This window comes from Cryptotermes secundus, unplaced genomic scaffold (genome assembly GCF_002891405.2).
Source record: "Cryptotermes secundus unplaced genomic scaffold, Csec_1.0 scaffold33, whole genome shotgun sequence".
In the NCBI taxonomy this organism is placed as follows: Eukaryota; Metazoa; Arthropoda; class Insecta; order Blattodea; family Kalotermitidae; genus Cryptotermes; species Cryptotermes secundus.
The window spans coordinates 39,235-46,134 of NW_019727088.1; the positions used below are offsets into that span (position 1 = coordinate 39,235).

The 6,900-nt window shown below is 39.9% G+C and overlaps 1 protein-coding gene across 1 annotated transcript in view; it reads left to right on the plus strand.

Moving 5' to 3' along the window:
* The first annotated feature begins 1,657 nt into the window (after positions 1-1,657).
* The window catches only part of LOC111864273 (probable muscarinic acetylcholine receptor gar-1), a 221,882-nt gene continuing 216,639 nt past the window's right edge, over positions 1,658-6,900 (plus strand). The window contains exon 1 of the mRNA XM_023851404.2: positions 1,658-2,532. The gene's annotated coding sequence lies outside the window, so the exon portion shown is untranslated. The remainder of the gene's footprint in view (positions 2,533-6,900) is intronic.

A 6,900-nucleotide genomic window follows, 5' to 3' on the forward strand; every position in this document is an offset into this window, starting at 1 on the left:
AAATCCATTTTAATATTGTCCACCCACCTACGCCTTGGTCTTTCTAGTGGTCTTTTTCCTTCTGACTTTCGCATCAATATCCTATATGGATTCCTCGTCTCCCCCATTCGTACTACATGCCCTGCGCACCTCATCCTCCTTGGTGGGAAGCTGCGAATATATTGAATAAGCAGTCGCCGACAGCCGACAAGGGGTGGACCTCCAGCTTTGGGGTTGGGTGTGGGGCTCACAACTCCTCACCGTAAAAAATAACATTTTTGTGAAAATGCAAATGGTGGCTAGACCAATTAAATGGATGGAAAAAGACAAGGATTTTTCAGACAGCTGTCTTACGAGCCGTAACAGCTTACAGTCTTGTAGATGGATACCAATATTTCGGAGAAACATCCGCCTCCATCTTGAGCATCGACCCTTATGATACAGCTAACATAACATGTTTCACTGAAACGTTGATATGCGCCTACAAAACTGCACGGTGTCACAATTCAGAATGATATTCGAGGGGAAAATCTCAAAACTCATAAAACAATAAATTAATATATAATCAACAAGAAGGGAAGAAAAATATAAAAATATAATAATTGAGAGTGGAAAACGGAAGAGGCAGAAAAATGAGCTACCCTGTAGAGCGTTTAATGCTCAAAATTTAATTTGCCTCACAAACTTCGCTTTAGATCCAAATACTGATTTTAATCTAAATCTTTTCACTAGTTTCACACACGATGCATGTTAGTAAACTCTACGATATTCGTCCACACTTCATGAAGACAACGCAAAATATTCGTTCATTCTGATGTGGCAACAGGGCTCCTGTGAAAGTGCAGAAGCCCACGCCGAACTGCTGCTGCTGCTGCCTTTATTGTAAAGCAGTGACGCTGAAGCATGACGTGGCTATGAATTCACACAAGTATCCATTGAAGGGCAGAGAGCTAACTTAGAACTAACAAAAAGAAAATAAGAGCCTTTAAAAAGGAGGACGTGAATCCATCGCGATGTGTCAATGTTTACCCGTGCAGTCTGTTGATACTGTCCTGTAAGCACAGACAGTAATCCTTATCAAATATTTATAACCACCATTACCTTATAGCATGAACCAGTCTGAGGACTTAGCAGTGATTGCTTGCTACTCTGGTGCTGACGTGTCACCCCGGACGGCCAGCAATCGAGCTCAGATCCGCGGTTCGTCTTCTTTTGAATTTGCCGTTGTCCCTCCGCGTTATTTCTCCTCGCGGAAGTTCTGACCGTCTGAGCCACTAAGTGATTCATTCATTCTGACTTTACAACAGGCCGACCTTTATACATCTTCAACAGAGTTTGCTTATCAATCGTCTGGATTATTTAATACGAGCTAAATGACCAACCTACTTTTACTTCTTACAATGAATGACTCTAACATTATTAAAGAGGTACCAGATAAGTGAATAAAGAGACCACTTTCTCTCTTTTTTTCTTTCTGCCTTCTTTCCTCCAGTGTTCCCATCTCACTTGCTATTAAACAAAAGACCAGTTGGTTCGATCCCCGTCTGTTTTAATCTCCCCACTTAACAAGCCGCAGCCTCTCTGTCGTTGTGTCCCAGAGCGCAAGCGCGTGGCACGGTCTGTGCACAACCTGCTGCATACCTTGCGGGCGCGCGTCAGTCTGCTGTCGACGCACGAACCACAGGTGACGCGACGCGTCTCTCCATCTCTCTCTCTGATTTTACTACTTGTTTCCCGTCGCAACGAAGCACCAGTAGGCTGTCTCTCCTTGTAAAGCGTCACGTTAAACTGCCACGATCTTCCGGGCGACATCCTTCTGACTCGCTTCTCTACTCCAGCCATGTTTCGCGCTCCGTTTAGGAGAAAACCCCTGTAAATCGGTTTCAAATGTGTTGGACAATTTCTGTTCCCTAGGCACTATACTATCTGTTTCCATAGTTACTTCCTGTCCTAGTTCTGAAGATGTAAATTAATGTGCAAAATTCTAACTCGAAATGAACAAATGACGAACGAAATTCGAAACGACGGGTCACGACGGTGGAGACTTTTAACCCCCCTCAACCCTTAATTCGACTTTGTATATTTTAACACAGCTACAGTACTTTGGCTTACTAGTATATAAGAAACTTAAGTTTGCTCTTAGGGCATAAAATTGTAGATTAAATGTTGGATTTACACGTGTACGGCAAAATGATTAAACCACTGCATGACTTTGCGGAGTGTTACAGACTGTCAGTGTTTACAGAGTGACCGCCACCTGGGACGGCTTGAAACTGCACTGTTGTAGGCTCCCTGTTATTACAAACAATGGCAGTAGAATCAACAATACACACAGACCAATCAGACAAACGGCCTACCAAATCCGAAGTAATGAACTGTCATGAGGCATACTGTCTTCTCATATAAAGTCCTCAGGCTTTATTACTCTTGTTGCTGAAAATGTTTTGAAGCGACCAGAAAACAAGAGGCAGGCGAATCAAACTGTACTTCAAGCTGTCAACAGTCGCAGGCTACAGCAAGGTTCAGGAGACCCACAACAATAAGTAACAGCAGGTAAGGTTCGCCTCAATATAATTTCATTATAATTTATATTTTATCACTCCCCAAAACTCATCACTGTTCCTCATAACCTAAGAGTTGCCATTTTGTTTCTATTCAGTGTAATTTCTTTCTAATATAGAGCAAAAATTACTTATATTTTCATAACAACTGTCCACATATTTCTCCTACGAAAAAGTGTTAGTAGCAGTAGTGAAGATAATTTATGAAAATGGTCTTGAAACTCGCGATAAACTTCACAGAAATTCCACTTTGTGTCGAGGCCATGTACTCATATCGGTTCTGATTTCCAGCACCTCATCCCTGTTAATGTCTTGATAGATTACTGAAGTGGGTCACGACAAATCACTTCTGAATCTTCTTGAAGTCATCATTCATAATCAGCTTCACAAGCAAATTAACACTACAATCTGCATTAATATGTATTATTAACTAAATAATAAAGAGATTTTAATAGTTTTGCACAATTTTGGATCAAGAGATATTTCAATGCTTTGAATATTTAACGTGAAAGTTTATTTTTGTCGAGATTCGTGCGCTGACGGTCTGCCAAGGAAAGGCTGGACTCCGATACCCCGTAAGGCCATTCGGTTTACTGGAGGGTAATATATTATTTAACGATAGTATATCAACTGTGCCGGCTAGTTTGTGTTCTTTCGTTCAGTGAATTTGAAAGAAGAGTCGTTATTAAATATTCACAAAAACGGCGTTAGATCGGCTAAATCCAACCGTAACACTTATCTTCGAAGACCGCTTTACATCTTGCATCAGGAGAACTGATCTGATTCAGTCATTGCAGCTCTCGTCTGATATTTCAGGAAATGCTTTTATGTTATGTGATGTACCTACATCCCATTGCACACCTAACGGGTGTGCAATCTTTGCATAAACTCTGAGGCTAACTATGCTCTAATCACTTCACGGCCGGTTAGAGCAATGCATTCCACACAAAGGGTGGTCTAAGAATGGTATCTTCTTAATTTTCTTACGAATAGTGATATTATTTGTCAGTTTATTCTGGAATATTCCGGAATTTATTTCGGTGTAGCTACATTCTGTCTGCAACAGATACTTTGAACTTCGGCTGGGATTCTCTTCTCTGCCTGTCTTCTCAGAACAAATCAGGAGCCGGTTACACCGCTTGGTTTCTATGGTTTCTGGGCTCTTCATGTTTGTTGTTAAGTGAGGAAGCAGAACAACCTGCTACTTGAGAAGATGGTATGATGAAGACTCCGGACTGGACACATTTATCTCTAACAGGTCGTGGGGACCCATAGGCATGTGAGACGTCGAGGCTCCCATATTTTCTAGGAAATGGTTCACAATTGACGGTGAGGTTCCCGGCCGTCCTTCACCTCTCACGGAGATTCCCCTTACTCATTTCTGTTAGAAGCTGAGTTGGTCCCGGGGCCATAGTGCGGCTGGACGGATTAGTCAATTGAAAAATACAGTGACCTCATCGGGAATCGAAACCGCGCCCTTCCGGCTTATAGCAAAATGCCTGAACCAATTGCGCTACCGCGTACCCAGACACATTTGTAAAAAAAAAAAATGTAAAGCTATCCCTGTAACAGGCCATGGAAGGCTATAGAATTGTGAGACGTTGAGGGTCCCACATTATCTAGACAATCGGTTCATAGATGGCAATGAGGTTGCCAGCCTTACGCTCCGGCCGCTCTTTACCCCCAAGAAGATTCATGATACTCATTTCTGTTAGAGGCTGAGTCGACCCCAAGGCAATAGTGTGGCTGGAAGGATTAGGTCAATTGAAAAAAAAAAATCAATGACCTCAAAAAAAATCGATCCCGCGACCTTTCCTCTACACGAAACAGAAATCCGGTCATTGATCCTGTAATTATTCCTTTTATCGTTTCACTCTCTCCACAGAGCGTAGATTTCACAGATTTTCCCCCTCCTTTTTAATTAACTTGCTCACAAGAGTCCTCAACTGGATCCTATCCTGTGCCCTTGCACACCCTAACATCGGGTTTCTTTAACACTCATTTTAATATCACACTCTCATGTACACTTGGGGTTTTCGATTGAAATATTATGCACATTTCTTCCATACGTGCTACATGATTCGTTCACTTCATACACTTGATTTGATCTCCCTCTTAATAAAGAGTACAAAGTATTAACCTCCTAATTATGCAGACTTCCCCACCTTCTAATTACTTCCTCTCGAATGTCTAAACATTTTCCTGAGCACCGTGTCTCAAACACCACCCATGTAAAATTTTCCCGTTTTATGAAACTGGCTAATAAACAAAGAGATAAATAAATAATATATTTAATTACGTATGCATTGATAAAATGTCCGCAGAATGAAAAGAAAGATTTTTATTAATTCTTATCTTGAATAAATAAATAAATGATTTTCTGTATACCAGAATTCAGTACATACTCGTGCATCCCTCACAACAAGGACACAGTATATAGCTTGTCAGAAGAAATTCAGATTAAAATTTTTGATTTGCGGGAAAGGGAACAACATTTGTTTAAGAAATTGAAGAAACAATGCTCCAGAGCAAAGAAAAATTCTTTTCGCAAGAAAAATTGCGTAGAGACCTATTTTCAGGCGCAAATAATTTTGTTCGCGACTAGGAGCAAGTGTGCGTAAATCTACAGAGCGGTTTTCATTCTTAGAAACTTGTCTCATATAGGAGCAACCTCTCCAATATGCGCTCTTCGTTCCTTTCTTGAGATTAACCTGTAGAAAAAGAGGAGACTGCTGTGGTACAGCAAGAAATTTCAAATCCCTCAGCCTCATAAATTATACACTTGTTGACAACAGGCCAAAGCTAGCTTCTGTTGTTGACTTTAATCCTTCCATCATCTGCAGCTAATCTTTATAAACGCTCAACCTCATTCCGCGGGCGCCCATTGGTTAGACGCATTTCCATTCTCCTAAATAATATATAAACATTAAGTTCATACCTCAAAGGAAACGTTACTTCTCCGCTACAAAGTCCAGCAACCGATTAATGCTGCTTATTCTGAAAACCACAAGAAACAGAGAAATATTTTCTGTGGGCAAACTGTATAGTTTAGGCATGTTAAAACATGTGGTACGTATAGTAACCACTGTGTTTTGGAGGGTTAATATCAGAATTATGGTAAGCATAAATATCGCATTTTAAACCCTGTATATAATGCTACATTTATGCATTTACGTCTTTCTTCTTTGTCCTTTAAATGTCATTTAAATTTTAGATCACACAAAGATGCCAAATTTAATATACAAAATATGGATTCGAGAGGATAGCCTTCCTTTCGCATACTTATTTTATAAAAATGTCTTATTTTCACGGAGCCTATTCCAGGATGGAAAATACTGAATATCTGGTTTATATATAAAAATGAATTAATCAGTTTCGTGTGACGTCACGCTGAAAGGCCAATTCTGTTCAAAACACAATATTTTCTGTAGATTAACTAAAAATAAATTTACTGTGATGCAAGTGGTTTAAGAAATTAAATACACATCCGTGAAATTTTCAAGATTTTCAGTTTGTAACACTGATGAATCATTGTAGTAATGAAGAAAGCAGTCTTCTGGGATTTGGCACCGTGTATATGTGGTGTTAACCGACGTTCCCCCGAAACGTCGGTTAACACCACATATACATGGTGCCAAATCCCAGAAGACTGCTTTCTTCATAGTCACCGCCGTGAAAGCCTCAAATCTTACATTGTAATAATATTTTAAAATCTTTCTCTGACCTCCAAGTAGAAACACAACACGCCATATCTTCCCCAAAGATCATTCATTTATTAGGCCATAGATATTAGCAGACCTGGTGCAATAATAGATATTTACATTGAGAACCAACACAAACGCTTGCGGAAGAAACTTCGAGTTGATTAAACTCAAACGACGAAGTAAACGCATTCACGACCGTCGCTTAAAGAAAGCTTGAGATGAAGACAGCATGTTCCTCCGAAACCAGACTACACGGTGCCTTGAATCATATTCACTGCCGTCAGAACCTCAAATCAGGCGACTTCTAAACCGCGCGTGTAATGGTGGGGCGCCGAATTCCGTCAAAACTGACTTGTTCCGTGAGAATAAGCAGAAGTTTCCAACTGCCACTACGGTCAAACCGACTCAGACGAAATCAATGAAGCAATAACAATAATAATAATAATTCAATTCTTTATTATTTATGTGCCGAGTCAACAGCTACAAGGTCAATTACAGACAGAGCACAGTGTAGATACAGGCAATTACACTATGGACAAACATAAAATCAAAGATAACTTACAATCAAGCATTGGAGGAAAACCCATTAATACAGAGAAGTAAACAAAGAAACAAAGTAATAATAAAATAACAATAATAATAATAATAATAATAAT